At 33.4% G+C, this 22,686-nt stretch overlaps 1 protein-coding gene across 1 annotated transcript in view; it reads right to left on the bottom strand.

Annotated features, from left to right (window-relative positions):
• Nucleotides 1–22,686, bottom strand: part of MARCHF1 (membrane associated ring-CH-type finger 1) — an 820,720-nt gene that overhangs the window by 608,891 nt on the left and 189,143 nt on the right. The window lies entirely within an intron of this gene.

Raw genomic sequence — 22,686 nt, 5'->3', positions numbered from 1 at the left:
AATTTCACTGCAATGTTTGGAAGAAAGCTTGAAACCCTGAAGAACTTGCTCTTGATATTTGAGTTTAAATTTGACATATTAAACGTTTAGAGTAAATGCTAAAATAATGGTACCAGGGTGTATAACTTTCAAACTAGTAGAGGAAAATATCAGATTAGAAAACCAATCAATTAATACAAAAAAGTAAGAAAACAAGAGATAATTAATATAAAAAAGAGAGGACAAATTGAAAATTTCAACATTCATAAAGCAAAACATATGACTGGAAGAAGTAACAGAAATCTAGAATTACATTTAAGGATTTTAATACCTTATTTGAATAAATGACAGAACAAATAATTAGAAAATTAGTGGAACACGAAAGCAACAATATCAACCAACTTAAAGTAATTGACATTTATAGAGTAATCCACTAATTAATACCAAACTATATATTTCTTTCAAAAGAATATGTAATATTTACCAAGATAGACTATATTCTGGATCACAAAATAAATCTTAAAAGATTGACAATAATACAAAGTATATTCTCAGATTATGATGAAATTATATTAAAAATCGATAGTACAAAGATTTCTAAAAATCACAACCATTTGAAAATTAAATGACAGAATTCTAAATAACACATGGGTCGAAGAAGAAAGTCAAAAGGGAAAATCGAGTATATGTTCAACTAAAAGAAAATGAAAACAAAACATTACAAAATTTTGGAGAATCCTACTAAAGCAGTTCTTAAGAAAGATTAATGCACTAAACATCTATATTAGAAAAGGGGGAAAAAGGTCTCAAGTAAAATATTTCAACTTCTTCCTTAAGATATTAGAAAAAGAAAGGCAAATGAATCCCAATGTAAGCAGAATAAAAGTAATAATAAATTATTAGAGGAGAAATCAATGAAATAGATAATTGATTTAAAATTCATTAAAAGCCATAGACCAAAAGTTAGTGCTTTAAAAATATCAACAATATAGATAAACCTTTGTCCAACTTGTTCAGGAAAAAAAAAATTGACAGAAGACACACATATCAATATCAGGAATGACAAAATGGGATAACAGACACTACATATATTTAAAAGATGAGAATTTTATGAACATTATGAAATCTATTAAGATCTATGAATAAATATTCAGACCCAGCAAGTAAAGGAAAACCCTGATAACTTCTAGCCATATTCAGAAACGATATAAATAAGTTAGCTACATAACAAAAAAATGCTGAATGTGTGCACAATTAGGTGACTGTAATTGGTGAGTTGTACACGTTACAATGTCTACGCAAATAATTTGTTTCAAGTATGTGCCATTATGCTGGTGTAAGAAAACAGTGTTTCAATGACTCTTTAATTTGGTGGTAGAGAACCTTCATGGATTGTGATAACAATCAAAGCTTTGAATGCATATGAACATGGGTTTGAATAATAACTCCACATACATACATATCTGGAAGCGATTAACCTCATGTATAGGTAACTCTATCATGGTGAATTTATAAAATAAAATGAAATAAAACAACAATGAGCCAAGTAAGACCCTCCTCAATTCCTTTTCTCCCTGACCCACTCAACCACTAGAGGAAAGCATCTAGGATCATAAAATAATCAGCATAAGGAAAAGAAGCTCAACTTCAGCAAGAATTGGATTCACCTATTTCGGTGCAATGTAGAGAAGGCAGAAAATTACCTACAGAAGGGGATCAGATATCCATAAGTGCAAAGAGCACATGTCAGATAGCCCAAGCGTTCTGTGAATAAGAGGGAGAGAATCTCTGAGCTGTGGTTCTGCCTATTTTTCTAGTAAAAGCTTTGACCCAGAGACAATATTGTATCTATTGTTGTGGACTGAATAGTTGTGACATAAGTTGAAGTCCCAACCCCCAATGTGACTATATTTGGAGATAGGGCCTTTACAAGAAGTAAATAAGTTTAAACGAAGTCATGAGGGTGGGTCCCTAATTTGATAAAAATTAATGTTTTTATAGGAAGAAACACAAGCATGTTTTTTCTCTCTCTCTCTATCTCTGTCTCTGTCTCTGTTTCTCTCTGCCACATGAGGATACAAAGAGAAGATAACTTCCTGCAAGACAGGAAGAAGGCTCTCAACACAACCAGACCATGCTGGCACCTTGATCTCACAATTATACCCTACAAAATTATGAGAAAATAAATTTCTGTTATGTAAGCCACCCAGTCAATGGCATTTTGTTATGGTCATTTGAGCTGACTAAGATATGTTTTTATTATAAAGTTTTTATTTTCATTCAATTAAGTAGTTGGTGCCTGGTGAAGGTAGATTACATATTGAAGGCCTCTTGTAGAGCAAAAACACAAAAGGTACATTCACTGAAGATTAGATTAATACAGAGGCTGCATTTTAGATTAATACAGAGGTGGGCATTGAGGGGATGTGTGTTGAACTTGCTGATGACCTTAAATTCTGCTTCTATCATTTTTTAAGATTATAATTTAAGCTGCAGTGTTTCTCCCTCTTAATTCTCTTCTTTCTCTTGCCTCTCCTAATCTGATACAACAAGTAGTCAGTGGGTCACCAGAGTAATTGTGGACAGTGGAGAGCAAAGTGAAAGAGGAGTGAAATGCCATTTCAGTTGCTTTTTTTTTCATTTCATGTTTGCTTTAATCTAATATAAAAGTATAGAGGCTGAATATGCTCAGCAAATGATGTAGCAACTCATTTTCAGAAAACTTTTAAAAATTAATTTATGCCAGGAACAGAGACTGATAGGCTCAGCTTTTAACAAGATACACTCCCACTGGAATTTGGGATAAGAAATTCAAATAACTTTATGCCTATCAAAAATCAACCTGGGGATAGAATTCCATCAGCCTAATCAGGCTTCTTGCCTTTGAAGTGCTCCTTTTGTTTCTTCATGCCTTTTCCTCTGGCACCCTTATTTCATGCACAAGATGATAAATATATAGGCATGTTCAGTGACCTTGTTCAGTCTAATAAAATTATATCAAAGTCCAAATGAAGTGTGAAGCTAGTTAAAGGCTTTTCATTATTTCTTTACTTACATAATGAAGTTATCCAAAAAATCTTACATTAAAATGCTGAGGGTTTTTAGAAGACTTTGTATTTGACAAAGTGCAGCATCCTTTCTTGATAAAAACTCTTAACACTTTAGCTCTAGAAGGAAAATATCCCAACATATTAAAGTTTATTTATTAAAATCCCATGATTAACATTATAATCAGTGGAGAACAACTGAAAGCTTTTCCACTAAGATCTAGTACAACACAGGGATGCCCACTCTCACCAATTCTATTTAGTATAGTACTGGAAGTACTAGCAGGAGCAATCAGGCAAGAAAAAGAAATAAAAAGCATTCGAATAAGAATGGAAGAAGTAAAATTATTTCTATTTACAGATGACATGATCTTATATGTAGAAAACCCCAAAGATCTACCAAAAGCTGTTAGATGTAATAAATGAATTCAGTGAATTTTCAGGATATTTCAATCTACACAAATCAGTAGTATTTCTATACACAAATAATGATCTAACTGATAAATAAATCAAGAAAAAACTTATTTTTGGTAAAGTAAAAAAAAAAAAAAATCAATGAATAAATTTGACCAAAAATGTAAAGATTTATAAATGTATTATACATTGATGAAAGAAATTGAAGAAGATACAAATAAATGGAAGGGTATATTATATTTGTGGATGGGAAGAATTATTAATATCGTTAAAATGTCCTCCCTACCCAAAGCAACATGCAGAATTAACACAATTCCTATCAAAATTCTAATGATGTCCTTCACAAAAATAGAGAAACAAATCCTAAAATTCATACACAATCACAAAAACCTGAAATAGACAAACTAATACTGAGAAAGAAAAGCAAAGTTGGAGACATCACACTTCCTGATTCCAAATTATATTACAAAGCTATAGTAATTTAAAAAGTATAGTATTGTCAAAAAAGAGGCACAAAGGCCAATAGAACAGAACAAAAAGTCTAGAAATAGATTCAAACATATAAGGGCAACTAATTTTCAATAATGTCACCAGGAGGACACAGTAGGGAATAATAATCTCTTCAATAAATGGTCTTGGAAAACTGGATTTCCACCTGCAAAAGAATAAAAGAGGACCCTTAGCTTATATCACACAAAAATCAACTCAAAATTGATAAAAGACCTAAATATAAGACTGAAACTATAAAACTCCTGGAAGAGAACATAGAATTGCTTCTTGATGTTGGCCTTGACAATGATTTTCTGGATGTCACATTAAAAGCTCAGGCTACAAAAGCAAAAATAAATAAATGGAACTACATCAGACTAAAAAGCTTTTGTACAGCAAAGGAAATACTCAAAAAATGAAAAGCCAATCTAGGTACTGGGAAAAAATATTTACAAAACAAACATCTTGTAAGGAGTTAATATTTAAAATTTATAAAGTACTTTTACTACTTGATAGCAAAAAAACAAACTGATTGAAAAATGGGCAAAGCATCTGAACAGCCATTTCTCCAAAGAAGACATAAACATGGTCAACATGTATATGAAAATGTACCTAACATGACTAATAATCAAGGAAATACAAGTAAAAACCACTATGAGATATCACTTCACACCTGTAAGGACAACTGTTATAAAAAAGATAAGAGATAGAAAATGTTGGTGTGGGTGTGGAGAAAACAGAACCTTAGTATATTGTTGGTAGGAATGTAGATTGAAACAGTCCTTAATTAAAAATAGAGCTACCATACAACCCAGTAATACTTTTTCTGGGTATACACCCAAAGGAGATGCAATCACCACCTTGTAAATATATCTGCACTCTCATATTCATTAAAGCATATTCACAATAGCCAAGATCAGGAAAAAATTTTAATGTCATATCTGTGCGCATACATATATATACAGTTTGTGTATACACACACAATAAAATTTTATGCTATTTGCCACATCAATGATGGACCTGCAGAACATTATGCTAAGTGAAGTAAATCAGACACAGAAATAAAAATCTTGCATGATCTCACTTTTATGTGGAATACACACACACACACACACACAAACACATGCACACTCCTACAGTTGACCCTTGAGCAATGTGAGGGTTAGGGGTGCCAACCTCATACACAGTCGAAAATCTGTGTATAACTTTTTACTTCCTGAAACCTTTACTACTGAAAGTTTACTGTTAACTGGAATCCAGTAATATAAAGTTGATTGTGACATCTTTTTTATGTTATATGTGCTGTACAAAGAACTTAAATACAGAGAGATAGAAAATTTAACAGTGGTTACCATTACCACAGGGTGGGGAGGCACGGTCAACAGACATAGGTCAAACAATAAAAAGCAGCAGCTATGTAGGATGAGCCAGTTTAGAGATCTAATGTACAATATGAAGATGAAGTTAATAAAACTGTTTTGTATTAAGGATTTTTGCTAGATAAGTAGATTTTAGCTGCCCTTGTCACAAAAAAGTAACTATGTGAGATGATAGATATGTTAATCTGCTTCATAATAAACATTTTACTATCCCATATCATCATATTGTAAACCTCAAACATAAACAATACAATTTCTTTAAAAAATTAAACTTAAAACATCAACCTGGGGTTAGAGTTCCATCAGCCTATTCTAGACCCTTGCCTTTGAGGTGCTCCTTTTGTCTTTTCCTGTATTTCTCCTGACACCATTATTTCATGCACAGGATGATAAATATATAGGCATGTTAGGTGAGCTTGTTCAGTCTAATCCATCACAGTCTAAATGAAGTGTGAAGCCAGTTAAAGGCTTTTCATCATTTCCTCACTTATATAATAAAGTTATCCAAAAAAATCTTGCATCAAAATGCTGAGGGTTTTCAAAAGACAGACCATAGATTACCAAGAAAATAACTAGTTTCTAAATGTAGTCTTATTTTAAAATGTGTTCTTTTGGGATAATGGCAATTCATAAACCCCCAAAAGAGAAATACATACTTTTTTGAAGTATGTAATATTAAATAGTTATAGAAGCAGAGAGCTTTCAACATATTAAAAGCTCTCTATAATTTAATGGTTTTAAATTATTTAAAGTTGAAAGTTATACAAAACCATGACCACTCAGGACTGTGGACACTGGTGCCATATTGCTGAACCATAAGTAACTTGACCTTTCCTGGTTACCATCTTTACTTGAGAGAATGACTCACTCACTTTATACCTTATATATCATCTTCAGCCAGAAAACACAACCACGAGATTTAAATCCACTTGGTGAATTAAAAATGTATCACTTTTGCAAAATATCCATTTACCCTTCATTTAACAGCAGTAACTCATGCCGTTTTCTGGCCAGTTTTTCTTACTGCTCTCTGTACTTCCAGTCTGCTTAATTGGACTCAGGTGTATTTTGAAAGCCAAAATTCTCAGCTATCTTCCCACAAAGGCAGATGTACAGGGAAACCAACAAAAAAATAAAATAAAATAAAATGGAAGGATGACACCTTAGGTCCTATGAATATGATCTAGCTCTTAGAATGAAAATATAAATTTTCCAAAAATTTGATGAAAATAGTAAACACATCTCAAAAAAATTTAGTGTGCCATTCTAAGAGCATAATGAGTTGAACTACTCTGATGGACACAGAGCTTTATCATATTTTGCAAAGGTCTACTTTTTCATGACGCTTAACACGTATTAACTGCCTTTAATGAACATATCTTTAGAGTTTGTGATAAATGGGCGGTAGACTTCAAAACTTGTTTTAGCTTATATACTCTCAGACTTATGAGGGACATTATTATTGTCACCAATAATATTATGAATAAGTATTTATTGAGCCTGCATCAATATAATGAGATCGCATTATCTTTTACAATCACCATGGTTGTAAAGATTAAATGAGACAATATATGTGACAATGCCAGGCACTGAATAAATGTTTACTAAACATTAGCTTACTTAGGGTTCCTTCCCTCAAAAAGCAAACAGTCTGTTAGGGTTGCCCAATAAATTCTTGACCATAGTGAGATATTTCTATGATTTTGGTGGGAGAAGCATTCCCAATGATGCTATGGGAGTAGGGAAGGGCAGAGTCTTTTAAATCCAATTAGAAGAAATTATACTTAAAATAAGTTTTGAAGGACATATAAGAGTTAAATAGTACAAAAAAATTTATTCAAAACTAATGAATGAAATCCCTGTGGAGGTGAGAAGAAATGTGATCAGAACACGGGAGAGAAAGCCATTATAATATCTGGTTGGCATGTTACTCATGTTCACAGGTCACAAATACTCATGGGTAATTATGACGGCTCCTATGTATGTTAATAAAGGCATCAAAGAAAAGCTGACAAAATTAATTTAAAATGGAATAACTAGTTACCGTTGGTTACTTATGGAGACCCCACATTGGAAAAAACATGTTTTTCATTTTATAGTAACCAACATATTTAAATGTTCATTTTTTGTCATCCAATAAATATTGCAATTAATTAAATGCTAAGTATAGACTACCAGAAAAATGTCTTATGCATGTATTTGCACTTAATAGTACTTTTGTCCTTTTATAAACATCTTTATTTTACTATTTATTCAAATAATTCCTTTCCAATGTGAATACGGAAAGCCTGTAAATTCCATCATCATAAGTGATACAAAGAACATGTGATTATTCATGAGCTTGAGTGTTTCCATTACTATAAGTTACTGTTAACTTAGAAAAATGACTATATCACTAAGCAACATTAACAATAATAATATAGAGTAGTAATATAATATATATTTTTTGTGTCTACCCACTTGATTTGAAAGTGTATGGCTCTGTGCCATTAAATTATCAAATGTTTATATTACTATGTAATATTAAGTGAAATAAGTGATTAGAAGATTATAGGAATGATTATTTCTCAAATAATGGTTAAAATTTTAAAAATCAAAGCTATTACACCATTAAAAGAAAAAAGTAGGAATACATTATTTTTTCCAAAGGTTATTAAGGAAGGCACACAAATTACTAGAGTACCAAGCCTAAAATGAATTTAAGTACACTTTTTAGGAATAATAAACTAAAAAAATAAAACTTATCATCAAGGTCCTCAGTATACTGACTTTTCTTGTCATCCAAATGCCTCATCACATTGGAAACTGGGCTGGGGAAGAAAAGGCATTCAGCCTTTTAAACTTTGGTTCAGGAGATTTCTCAACAAATACTGAAATCTAAAGTTAAGGAAACAATAGTGATATAGCAAATCCTATATTTCTTTCATTTTTCAATTAACCTATTAAGAATGACATTCTGATTTGACCAAGTTTAGTCCATTCTGTTGGGTAAAATTTATAGTGGGTGCTGTCCATCTGGCCGGTACCTGATCACTATGTCATAGCCCGTCTCTCCAACAGTCTTCAGGCTCCCATGGGGTAGAATTAAGATGTCAAACCACAACCTCTGTGGCCCAATATGGAGTCTTTACCCTAATCATGTCTATTTACCCATCCCCAGATGCTCCTTTCTTGTCTACTCCTCATTTTCTCTAGTCTATAAGAGTGGAAACTATGACATCATCTATGTGGTTTCATTATTTCCCTAGTGCCTAGAACGAAGAAGATGAGTAAATGTGTTTAATAACATAAAATGAAACCCTATAAACAAATTAAATTCTTGTTTTTGAGATTATAATCACTTTATAGGTGGTAAACAAGGTATACCTTTTCTCATAAACAAGAATTTGCTTATAAGCTTCAATTTTATTTTATTAACTGAATTTCCTTATCTTACCTTCTTTATTCTAAGCACCAGGGAAACAATGAAGCCACTAGACGATGCTATAGAATATTGAATTATAGACAGAAAGATCTTTGCAAGTTACAAGTTACATAAGTCTCCCCTTTTTAGTTACATACACAGAGATACACAAATTCATTATCTTGATTCCCACACAGGAATTTTTTTAAAGAAAAAGGATAAAAATCAAGGTAAAATATACGTAAATAAATATCTTAAAGGGATTTTAGGAAGTTTAAAAGAATGTGTGTGGGGGTGTGTGTGTGTGTGTCAGGTTATTATAAAAGGACACTTTTAAAAAGTTACCATACGCTGGGGGCGGTGGCTCACGCCTGTAATCTCAGCACTTTGGGAGGCACAGGCGGGCGGATCACAAGGTCAGGAGACCAAGACCATCCTGGCTAACATGGTGAAACCCCGTCTCTACTAAAAATACAAAAAATTAGCCGGGCGTGGTGACGGGCGCCTGTAGTCCCAGCTACTTGGGAGGCTGAGGCAGGAGAATGGCGTGAACCCGGGAGGCGGACCTTGCAGTGAGCCGAGATCGTGCCACTGCACTCCAGCCTGGGCGACAAGAGAGACTCCACCTCAAAAAAAAAAAAAAAAAAAGGCACTATAATTACTTCACAGAATCACAGAATTTTTAAAACTGAAATCTAATGGAGTAAAAATCTGATACACTACAATGTGCAAGTTTTGAGTACAAAAGAAACCAAATACATATTTCCAAATATTTAAGTTTTGTATTTAAATCAAAACTTAGACAAAACTATGTGTAGGGTATTCCTTTCCTTTCTGAGTTTTATTCTTTCTAGAACAATTAAACACACATTCCAGAACAGATTTTTTATCCTGGAAAATAATTTATTCTTGAACACTGATGGCAAATATAATTTATTTAAAAGATGATCAATAAAATTAACAATTGGTTATAATTTGGGCAAACCAATTTTATTTGCTTCAAAATGCATATGATGACTATTTTTCCCAATTATAACTTTCAAACCAGATGGGCGAGGTTGACTACTTGTGCTGAATGTCATAAGTACAGATTACTTTTACAATAGCAAATCAGACAAATTGTTAGAATAAAATAATAATGGCAGATGCAATTTAGTATTGTTTGGATGTGTTTCCCCTCCAAATCCCATGTTGAAATGTAATCTGCAATGTTAGAGGTAGGGCCTGGTGGGAGACGATTGGGTCATGGGGGTAGATGACTCATAAATGGCTTGGTGCCATCCTCTCAGTAATGGATGAGTTCTTGATTTATGAGATCATGTGAGAGCCGGTTGTTTAAATGAACCTTGCACATCCTCCCCTTTCTCTTGCTCCCTCTCTTGCCATGTGACATGTCTGCTCCCACTTTGCCTTCTGACATGAGTGGAAGCTTCCTGAGGTCCTCACTAGAAGAAGATGCCAGAGCCACACTTCCTGTACAGCCTGCAGAATCGTGAGCCAAAATAAACCTCTTTTCTTTATAAATTACTCAGTCTCAGGTATTTCTCTAGAGCGGTGCAAGAGCAGACTAACACACAATTCCTTTCCTTTCTCATTCTTAAAACACGTTTCCCAATTTTATAACAAGTGCCATTCTATTGTTAGAAAGTATAGTCAGGGAGGTTTTTTTTTTGTTTTTTTGTTTGTTTGTTTGTTTTGTTTTTTAAAAAAGGGTAATTACTCAGTAGAAATTGTTTCACATTATAAGGTCAACAAACCTTCTAAAACGTGTCCATTAGAAAACACTAGTCAATATTTCCTTCTGACTTAAAATAAGAAATTTCAAAGATAATAAATGTATTCTTCATGGCTCAGGACATGCTGAGATTCAATGTGCAATCTTGGGCTTTATGTGTGACTAGTCCATAGTGGGAGATGGGAAAAAAACAATAAAGAAAAAGAAATAATCACCTGCATCAAAATTGACAAGTTTCACCATAACCTCTCAGCTTTTTGGTTGCCAATTACACAAGTAAAAGAGTGTTATATAAGTAATGGGATTGATTGAGGTGAAGTAAATACAGAGCTAAAAGTGAGCATTTCTAGAAAATATTGTTTCCTTCCTAGCTTCCTTCCTTCTGACCTTTCTAAAATTATTTATTAAGCACTGTGCACCAGATGTGTTATTCGGCATTAGAAATACAACTGTGATATTGTTCAGAAAACAGAAAAGACTGCAGAGTGATTGTGGAGTACAAGTGAGGAGTGATATGAGATTAGGAAGGCTGGAGAGCAGTGCAACCTGACAGTTGTATCTATTGAGATTGTTTCTCCCGGTTTTCTTTCTCCAGGTGCTAGAAAACCTCAGTAGTCAAGCGTTTTGATTAAGCTTATAGGGATTCATTTTTTCTACTTGGTTAAAGGTGCAAGGGAACGTAATCTTATGTTGTTCTAATGTATTTCTCTTAAAATAGATACATTATTTAACAGTAGCAGATAGTTGTCTAGTTGTGTCTAATACCTATATAAACCTCTTAAAAAATACTGACCACAAAAACTAATTCTGGTAAATTATTAAGATAAAAGAGTCATGCTTTTTATAAGCCATTACTAATTAGCTAATTGTTCATCATTTGGGGAAGAGAGATTTTTTTTCATAAAAATTGGCTATGAGATATCTTGGGTTCATCCAGATGGTGTATGTAAGGACGAAAACTGTAAAATCTTCCATTTAGGATATATTTCGAACTGTGAGAAGAGCAAAAAATCATTAAAACATACAGTAATTATCCTAGTTCTACTTCTTACTATCGCTGTAACCCTACACAAACCTCAACCTATTTAAGCATTAATTTTCTCATCTTTATAGTAAAGATAATATGTGTCTAGATTTGTGCAAATGAAATAACAAATGTGGATTACTTGATATAATGGCTAGTAATTAATTCGCTGCAATTATGATTTTTTATTACAAAATTATCCACAATTGAATTAGCCACAATTGATTTATGCATCTATAAAGCTAAGAAAATTTAAGCCTTCAGGGTATAAGTCTAGATATAAATATCCACAACTTTGGCCCCTATTTTCCCGTAGGTGCTCACATTTGTTCTAATGGTAAAATTTAGGTCTTCTCAATACTATTTACTTTACTTTTTTTCCCAAGGCAACATAATTTCTATGTAAAATTAATGTATGATAAGACTCCATTATGATGCTTAATTCTATGTATCAAGTTGGCTAGGCTACGGTACTCAGTTGTTCTGTCAAATCCCAGTCAGCTGTTGCTGTGAAGGTACTTTGTAGATGTTATTCACATTTAAATCAGAAGACTCTAAAGTAAAGCAGATTATTCTCCATAATGTAAGCAGACTTAATCTCATAGGTTGAAGGCCTTAGGAGAAAAGACTGAGGTCCGTAGATGATAAAGGAATTCTGCTTCCAGACTGTCTTCAGCCTGAAGACTGCAGCACTGACTCCTGCCAGAACTTGCAGCCCACCACCCTGCCCTGCAGTTTGGGGCTTGTTAGCCCCAGTAACCACCTGAGCCAATTCCTTACAATCGTTCTCTTTCTCTTTCATCCCCCTACTCCCCAACACATATGCATTATCTTGGTTCCATTTCTCTGGAGAACCCTAACACACCCCTGTAATCTTTTCTAAACTGTTTCTATTTGGGCCTCAATAATCTAGCACTATTCCAAAATTTAGCAGTCAGTCCTCATCAAGTCAATCATCAAAAAAAGGAACCTATATTTGCTGGAATATGGGGATAAAAATGATTTTAAATATCAATCTATTGATAAAGAAATAAACTCAAGACCTAAAAGTTTCAAAAGACCTTTGAATATCAGAAAGTATTACTAGTGTGGCCTGAAAATCCCTCGTAACATCTCACTTACCTCAAACTTTTACAGTTACTAAGGCAAACCTGACTAAATACAATCATTGTGACAGAAATGCCAAGGGTCGCATGCAAGAGAGGTAATCATTTTATACTTGGTCTTCACTAATGTAGTGTTAATTATAATATAGTCATTGGTGCTTGCCACATGCACAGACATAGAAGCAAAATAGTGTCAAATATTTAGCATCATACAGCGCTACCAAAATGTATCAACATATTTGCTATGGATTTTTTTTCTGTTCAGACTGATGCATATCACAAGGGAAAAAAATAGTCATCCCATTTTTAAATGACTTCAGGTAATCCCAAACCCCTTAGCAATCCTAATATTTAATTGGCCTAAAATTAACTCCCTAGTGACAAAAAAGATACAGGAGTACAGAATTATGAAATCAGAGAACCAAATAATTATCAGAATTAATATGCTCCTGCCCTAAGAATTTGGGAATCTAAGATGCAGCTTTTCTGAGAAGGATAGAGATAGCTCGTTTTTGTTCTGCTAATTTTATTTTTTTTTCACACAGCTGCCTCGTGGAAATATCACCATTAGATCCACTAGCAAGGGCTTTAATTTTATAGTCCTTCTATGACACTAAATAACCAAGCGATAAGTTTCTCAGGAAACACACTGAGTGTCTGAAACAACTTACTCTGTGAATAGCCATCAGGCCTTCTGATTCCTTAATTTTATTCTTAGATTTTTCTTGATTTTTTTCTTAAACTCAGTTTGATACTTATCTGAGTACCTTGTGCTCTCTCTATATATATATGAATGATAGAAATAAGCATGTTTCTTATTCCCAATGGAAACAACAGCTTAATTAAATGATTTACACAGCCTTTTCTGATATTTTCCTTAATATAGCCCTTAATAGTTTCAAGTGTACTGCAGTGAAGCTAGAAGGGAGTAGGACATTTGTGTTCTTTTGTGCTGTACCTCTGGCATCTGGAACAATACTGGCACATAGAAATGACCCATAAATCCTTATCAAGTGATTTGATCAATGAATAATCTCACATGCACTATTTTATACAAGTAACTTTCTTATGGCCAAAAGAGAAATCCTTTTTTAAATAATAATACCAAGATTTAAAGAAGTAATTTACCAAAATCACACAATAAATAAGGGACAGAACTGAACATCAAATCAAGGTTCTTTGATTTCTCAGCTGGTGCAATTACCATGCACGGAGAATTGCATGGCTTGTAAATGACAAAGGAGATTATTGTGGAATGAAGTCAATGTCATCTACTCTTTCAGAGACTCAATATAGATTTTTTTTTTTTTTCTGCTTTTAAGGTAAAACTAAGGACAAGTTCTTTTTCGTCTAACAAGGTAGGTTTTTTAATGGAGAATGCAGACTTACCGGATATGAGTTAAACAAAAGCAAGCCTTAATATTGATAGTAGTAAGTGACATACTTAAGAAGAAAAATGGATGGTCCCAAACCCAGGGAAAACTAAGGGTTACAACTTTCATAATTTCAGGTAAAATGTCATGCAAACATGCATGCAGATTTCTCTCTCTCATCTCTCCCTCTCTCTCAATCTCAGTGTGTGTGTGAAAGAGAAACACACACACACACACACACAGAGAGACAAAGAAAGACAGAGATAGAAACAGAGAAAGAATGTAGCTAAAAGTGTACTTCTGCATCTGTCAGATCACAAGAAGCACTGCATCTGCTTTGGTCTGAGAGAGACAGTAACTCCACCATCATGAACTTAGGTATAACAATCTGCCAATCTGTCCTACACAGAATGTCACTGAAACGTGCTCTTTTATTGATCTATAACAGAGTACTGATGTGCAGTGATGGTCTTATTTTACACATAAGACCTCAGGTTTCTGAAAATACATCCTTGAACCCAATCACATTCCTAATTCAAAAAACAGTACATATATCTAAATTCAAATAACTTCAATATAATAAAGTTACATCATCTTGCCGGTAGCTTTGGACCTATTGGTGTCAATGACTGTGTATTGTCGTGTTAGGAAAGGGATAAAGTCTTTGTACCAAGTAACTTTAGTTTGGAGATGCCTAACTCCCCACCTGCTCAACCTTGTGCAGCCAGAAGAGACAGAAAAGCCTCTGGACAGAGGTGACTCTTAAACAGAGGCCTGACTGAGGGATAGATAAACACAAGGAGAAAGTGCAGGAGCAAAATTATGTGTCCAGTAAAGATCTGGGCTCTTTGGAGGAATATGGAAAAGTCAGTCTGGTTGCAGGAAAGAGTGCAAGTTGGATATAATGTAAGTGAGGTTTCTTCACCTCCCTTAACAATTTTAGTTAATGAGGTAACAGAGAAACAATTATAATTGGGTCTGTACTTTCCATCAGACCTAAGGAGTCCAAGCTCCTAGATTACATCACCGAGTACTGATGGTACCATTGGTATATGAATACTTAAATATCACTACAGTGTTAATTACTATGCTATATTTGGATGGGTTCATGTTTTCTCTGTTAAAATGGAGCTTAACATCTAATAATAATAAAATTTTGACTTATTTCAAACATGCTGGTATATTTTACTATAGTAATTAAATTAAAAATATGGCTTGAGGTTAAAAATAAAAATATAAGAAGAAGATAATCATACAAAGGCCTAGGGAAAATGAAAATTACCAAAAAAAGGAGAAGCCTTTCTCCCATGAGTTGAAAAACCTGGCATCACAGCCGCTGATCTTTCTTCACCTGGAACCACCACAACCCCGAGATGAAATGATACTACCTAGAGAAAAAGTTCAGGGCTGCAGTTTGTAGAGAACACCATGTGGCACGCAGACTCTCCCTGTGTTGGCGGGCAGCGTGGTTGTGGGATGAGATTATGTTCTCCTCCTGATACTGTTGCTGGGAGTCTTCTGGTTCTATAAATGGTTTATCAATGAGCACTGAGTTTGCCAGGGGCATAATCCCAGGGAGCAGAAGGAGCTAGTAATGAGATAGAGGGAGATTATTTTTTTCCACCTTTTTAATGGAACTATGAAAAGGAGAGGCTGTGATTTCCTCTCTACACCAGTACGGGATTCTGCACATAGTAAACTCTTATTAAGCTAAAATTATTGAAAAATAATAGACACCATTTGTCACTAGCTCTGTATTGTGATTTCATTTGGAATTTCTTATAGTCATATTCTTATGACAAAGCATGTAATACCTGAACAAAGAAAGGAAAATAGTAGTAAGTTTATATGGATTAGTAAATAATATACTAATACAATAATATTGAATAGTTTCAGAAACACAGTATGTTCCCAAAGTGCTACAGAAACCACTGGAAATACAATTTTCCTAATTAATGTCAGTTGATGTAATAAACATCACTTCAAAAAATTAATTACTTGGATTTAAAATACACATGCACATACTTATAGAGGCTGGAAAGGGTACTTTAATGAGAAAACTTTGCACGTTCATCCTTTCTTATAGGCTAATATGACAAATATCCTTTTTATAAGATACTATTAATATGTCTTCTCATTTGTAGTTAATTATTCTCCATCTGGCAAAGTCTCCTTTTTAAAAAAAACAAAATGTTGATTTGCATAAAAACAATTAGATGACCTATAACCTATAGTAATACTAAACAAGTCAGAAAAAATACTGAGAAGAAAATTTTGCTCAGTCTAAGAATATTTTAATAATTTCCAGAGGGAGAATTTGAATACTGGCCAAATGTTTATGGCAAGAATATACTAGGAAAAAATTAACTCCATACTAGATGGTAAAACTTCTGATGTTGGACATTTAGGTTCATTCACCACTGACTCTCTGGCAGTGACTTATCTTTGTACTTTGCAAATGCTGATTAACTGTTTCTTGATTGAAATTACAGGACATTAATAAAAGTCATATCCTTTAGTAGTAAAAGCACTGAATTAAAAAGACAAAATTTTCCCAATGTTTAATTGTGAAAAAATTTCATGATTAGGCACAGAGTTATATATTTTTTAATGCAGGAATTTATATTTAATTATGGCTTCTGTGCTGATAATTTTACTGGATATAATAAATATAGAGTTATTAGATAAATTCAGCATGTGCTGAATTTAAAGAATTTTATGTCACTTGAACTTTTGCATAAGTGTTTGTAAAATACTCTTGCCTAAGATGGAAGATTAGTGCAACTAACCTTTCAAGAAGGTCAATTATATAAAATTGCTACCTAATAGTATTCTAGCTGTCCATTTAATATTCATCTAATAACTTTAAAATTTATTTCAGAGTTGCATTGACTGAAAATTATATGGAGCTTGGTAACGATAAAATATTTCAAGGCTTAAGTTGTATTAAAATACGAGAACTGGCATGGTGCTCCTTTATTTTTTATAAAGGGAGGGATTACGCAGCAGAGGAGACAGTGATATATCATCTTTAAGCAGATAATGTTTTATTTATGTCAAGACAGCTGAATATGAGTCTGGGCATCCAAAATTCACCCTAATCCTCAGAGACATTTATGTTAATAATCTCTTGCAAGGCACTCTAACTCTTACCATTTTGTAAGATTTAGTAAGTAATAAGTAATACAGTTTAGACCAATGTAGAATTTAGTGTTTAAGGAGAAAATGTCATTAGAACTGCTACGTCCACTTGCCATCTTTATCTCCATTGCTCTAGTCCAACCTGCCATCTCTCACCTGAATCATGCAACAGCCTTCTCACTAGGCTACTTAATATCCATTCTAAACAACATTTACCTTCCTAAAACTTGTTTTCAATTCTGCAACCAGAGAAATCTTCTCAAAGTAAAAGTCTCATCATCTCATTTCCTTATTTAAAATCCTATTTTACTGGAGTCCCACTGCTCATAGGACAAAAACAAAATCTTAGTCTGTCTTGCAAGCTCGCAGTGTGGGGTCCCCGTAGCCTCTCCCACTTTAGCCACCTAAGCCTTCTTTAGCTCCTCACACCCACCAAGCTTCTCCCCTCCACAAAACATTTGTATGAATACGTCTTCTGCCTAAATACATTGACCTCCTTTGACTAATTAACTCCTACTCTCCCTTTAATTTTAGCTCCCAAATTAGATACAATTTTTCTTTTTAAGGCTTTCATGGTCTTGTATATCTTTTTGTATCTCATATACAATGTGTGTATCACATATATGTGCATACATATACACAAGACACACACAATCATATATATATATACACAAAAGCGTACTATATACACAATGTATATCTAATTTTTAGCACACACTAAGGCATAACAAGTTATATTAACTATGTTCAAGAACTATAACTAATTTCATGCTAGGGAATAGAGAAAGAAGGTCTCGAATTTGAAGACACAGAAGAGGCATTCTAATAAAATTCTAAAATCTTACAAAATAAAACCCCCCAAAATAGTACCATTCCAAGTTATTTATTTCCATGACAGTTTTTTGATAACTTTTCTATAATGAACAGTGCTAAATTATGATGCTTCTTGGGGAAGGTGATTATATTTTTAGTACCATCAAATAGATGTGTTAAGTGCTGCTTAGAACATGACAATATAGTCCTAGCTCAAAGATTTTCTATAAATAATTCTTCCTTAGATTTATGATCTTCTTTTTATATTGTGGCAACACAGTCCATGAACTACTGTTATTTTTAAATTTGGTTTCAAGTTAATGTATTTTAGCTAAGGACTATGCCACAGTTGCTTGAAATTCTATTTTTAGTATCACATTATAAATTCTCTGAATGTAGACAAAATTAAATCATTTGCCAGTGTCAGCTTTTTCTTTTGGGACTCAATCATGCATACAACCTGTAATAGACAATTCATGCTGTACAATTAGAACTTCAGGTAAAAAGTATTTTTTCTCTTCATTTTCTCTGAAATACATTAACATAAACTAACGAATGAAATACACAGATAAACATTACATTGACAAACAATTAATAGCTATGAAACACTAATAGGTTTTTCATAAAGACATTAATATGTAGACATAATCTGGCTCCCTCTATACCTCCGTGCACTTCTCTAGACCACATAGTGTAATGGGAGCCTGCTGCAGATCAATACAGTGAATAAAGATAGAATAATTTAGAAAATATTTAAATATATAATCACTAAACTTGACTAATAAATATATAGCAATTTTTAAATATTTCTATAAAATATTTTCAAAAATAAAACTGACCTTGTTAAGGTTAAAAAGCAAGAGTTGTACAGAATGTGTTTTCTAAGTTAGGTATATAGGTATCAGAGAAAGCAAGGCATATTAGTAAGTGAAAAAAGCAACTTGCAGAGAAATATAAGTTCATTTTTTTCAAAGAATATCATCTCTCTCCTTCCTTCCTTCCTTCCTTCCTTCTATACATGTATTGATAACATATAATATATACACATTTTTAGTGTTTACATGTACATTTATAAAAGCATCTGATGTATGTGCAAGAAAAAAACAGTTAAAATACTGTTACACATATTTTACAATTGTATATTTTAAATTAAATAAATAATTCTAAATTAAACAAAGAGGCTCCCAAAGTCAGCTACATAGCGATGCTCAATATATGCAAGTGAAGACTCCCGTTATTAGAAATTAGTAATTTGATATTCTTTATAGTTTTCCAACCTCATATTTTTCCTCTGAAAATTTAAGTTCACATTTTTGTGCTATTCTTAATGGAGATAGAAAATATCTAGACATAAGACTTCTTATTTTAAAAAAATCATTCATGTCAAATGATGGAGTCTCAGAATGTGAAGTGACCAAGAGATCAAAGTGTGAATCCCTTATTTTTAAGCTGAAGCATTTAAGCTTAAAGACTATTACCAATTTAGCCTTAACTTCGCTCAGCCTAATATTTAAAAGTTCTAGTTCTTATACTTGCCTCGTATTTTATATTTTTACAACTGTTAACTTTTTCCATTCTCCAATTGTTTGATCACTAAATTTTAACAGGTTATATGACTTCAGGATTCAAAAAGTAAAATGTTAAAAAGCAATGTACATTAAAAACTCACCTCAAGTCTCTATTCCCACCTACCCAATCCAATTCAATTCACTCTACACAGTCACACTGATTATTGTCAAATGAATGTATAATTGATCTTTTAACTTTCCCAAGGTAATGCATCAAAAATGGTATTTGAGAATTATCTGTTCAAATCTTTACTTTTGATCCACTGAGTATTTGGTCTATTTCTTTATCATCTTTAGTTTGTGATAAGAGTAGAAAATCTTTTCCCCATTTTGTCATTTGCCTTTTGACTTCGTGAGATCTCTTGCTATGTAAAAGCTTCTAATTTTTATGTGGTCAAAAGCATCAATCTTTTCTTTCAATTTTCTTAATCTTGAATGCCAGAAAAGCCTTCTCACTCTGTGGTTATAAATAAATATCCTACGTTTTCTTCCAGAAGTTTTATTGCTTTGTTTAAACGTACATTTTTAACTTTTGGAGCCAAAATTATTCCAGGCTGATACCAGATACCACGCATAGTGCTGGGTGATGCAGCATTGATGAGATAAGCAGGTAACCACCATCATGGAATGTAAAATACAGCAGAGGAAGAAGCCAACCATAACCCTGATTCAAATAAAGTGCAATGGAATTCATGAGACAAAAAGGTCAGGATTTTATGGGAGCATATAACAGGGACATTTAATCAAGTCTAGGAGAGACGAAAAGAAAAACATCATCATAGGAAAGTGACATTTAGGAAGAGGTAGGAAAGAAAACTACTGGCCCTTAGTCCACTGAAGGAGGAAGCAGAGGAAAGAGGCAAGAAGAATGAAAGTGCTCCAGGAAGAGGTTTCCCTTTAGAACATGCCAGCCTCTTGGATTAGAATCTTCATTGGAGTATGAAATCTATAATTCCTTGGCGGGAGGGAGGCAATAATGGGAAATCACAAGAAATTTTTTTAAAACCCCGAGGTTCAGATATAGGTATTCTCAATACAACAGTGGCAGAAACTCATAAAGTGTAAAACTGGTTTGCTCAACACCGCAATATGAGATTTTACAACTTTTTCCCTATATAAGTCTTCAGTTTTCCATTTACAGTTTCTATCCCTTCACTCACCCCATTGATTATAGGTACAAATTTACAGTATTTGATTTGAAATAAACTGACAAAACAGTACCTCCCTCAAATATTATAGATATGCTTTTGCCACATACCTCTTTTCAACCTTTCCATATCACCTATTTGGTGAATAGTTATCCACTTTTAGCTTCCACATTGAAGAGAAAGTAATTATTTCTACCAAAAGAATTACATGTCCATTGTTTCACACACAAAACACAAAAGGATACACTCTGCACTGATGGACATGGATTGTGCCTGAAATAGAAAGGGTTACACCAGTTAAATAGTAGCAAGAAGTTTGCCTAGCCTATTGGTAGAAAACAAACCTCCATAGAAATTAGTTGATAAAGACTCATACAGAATGATATACTTAAACAATAACATAATCAAACATGAAATCCCTTGGTGGTATGACCCCTAAAGTAATGATCAACTCCCAATGTTGACCTGACCATTTGAGATACGCAGGAAAGGCCCAAGCCTCATCAGACCTGTCCGTGTAGTCTCAGTTAGCCATAATGCCTAAATGTAATTCCAAGATTCTTAGTGATTATAAATAGATACTAATACCCACACCTACATAGAGTATGTTGTCTAAAAATATTGGTACAGCAAAATGAAAAGAGTTCTTTGGATGGCTGGTAGTGATAGTGGCACAACTAAGTGAATGTACTTAATGTCACTGAACTATGAAAAATGATTAAGATGGTAAATTTCTTATTGTTTATATTTAATCACAATTTTAACGAGACATAAGGATTTAAAAAGCAAAACAAAATTTTAAAAATGTGCATTAATGATATAAAGTAGGTCATTCTAGACAAATCCATTTTATTTTCCTCACAGAACTCTTGAAGAATTACATTTTGATGCCCAGGATGGGTGTTGGGAATGGGCAAAAATATCAGTAAACCTCAACTCTAATGGTTATTTCTGTATTTGCTGTATGTTGCGTTAGCATACTACATTAGTTTTAGTTAAGACTCTAATACTAACATTTTCAGATAAACATTATAGCACACATAAGGCATCTGAGTGAATGGTTATATTTGATTGAATTTAGCTTTTATTTAAAAGACAAAAATATTGCCGTCACTATTTCCAATAACTTCATTAGGAAAATTCCTTTCCACACTTAACCAATCTTGGGTCCTGTACATGTCCAATAAGTTTTATCTGATATGTTACCATACACTAGTAAAACAGATTTTATTATAGGATAATATATACTGCCAGACAACATTAAGTACTTACAGACATAAGGATTGTTGAAGAGCAATATATTTCTATGATTAAACTTCATGTTTGTTTTCATGACATCTGAGGCTCAGTTGATCTAAAGGAAGAGCTATTAACTAAAATATTTGCTGCAAACTCTGGAGCGTTTAAAAGAAAGACTTTTTTTTCCTCATTGAGATAAGAAGATACCTATATGATCTATACAAAATAAATTACTTATTTTCAGAAAAAAATAAACACTAAAATTCCTTCTAAATTGTAGAAGATATTAAAACTAGTCACACACACACACACACACACACACACACACACACACACACACATTTCAAGCCAATATTTAAAGTTCTTTGCAAGAGTCTATTATTGTATTGAGGGTTTAATAAGACAAATGCCGATTTCTGGTTTGTTTTGTTTTGAGATGGAGTCTTGCTCTTGTTTCCTAGGCTGGAGTGCAGTGGTGTGATCTTGACTCACTGCAACCGCTGCCTCCAGGTTCAAGTGATTTTCCTGCCTCAGCGTTCAGAGTAGCTGAGACTACAGGCACCTGCCACCACAACCAGCTAATTTTTGTATTTTTAGTAGAGACGGGGTTTTGCCATGTTGGCCAGGCTGGTCTCCAACTCCTGACCTCAGGTGATCTGCCAGCCTCAGCCTCCCAAAGTGCTGGGATTACAGGCGTAAGCCACTGTGCCCAGCCAATTTCTGGTTTTAATAATCTTTGAAAATGCAGTAATTCTGAAGCCCTATAGTCACCAATGTGAATAATGTGTTAAATTCAGGATCTCCTTGAAGGTAGAAAAATTGCTTCAA

This window comes from Papio anubis, chromosome 3 (genome assembly GCF_008728515.1).
Source record: "Papio anubis isolate 15944 chromosome 3, Panubis1.0, whole genome shotgun sequence".
NCBI lineage: Eukaryota > Metazoa > Chordata > Mammalia > Primates > Cercopithecidae > Papio > Papio anubis.
Note: the sequence above shows the minus strand (reverse complement) of the source record. Positions and strands in the feature narration are given on the sequence as shown.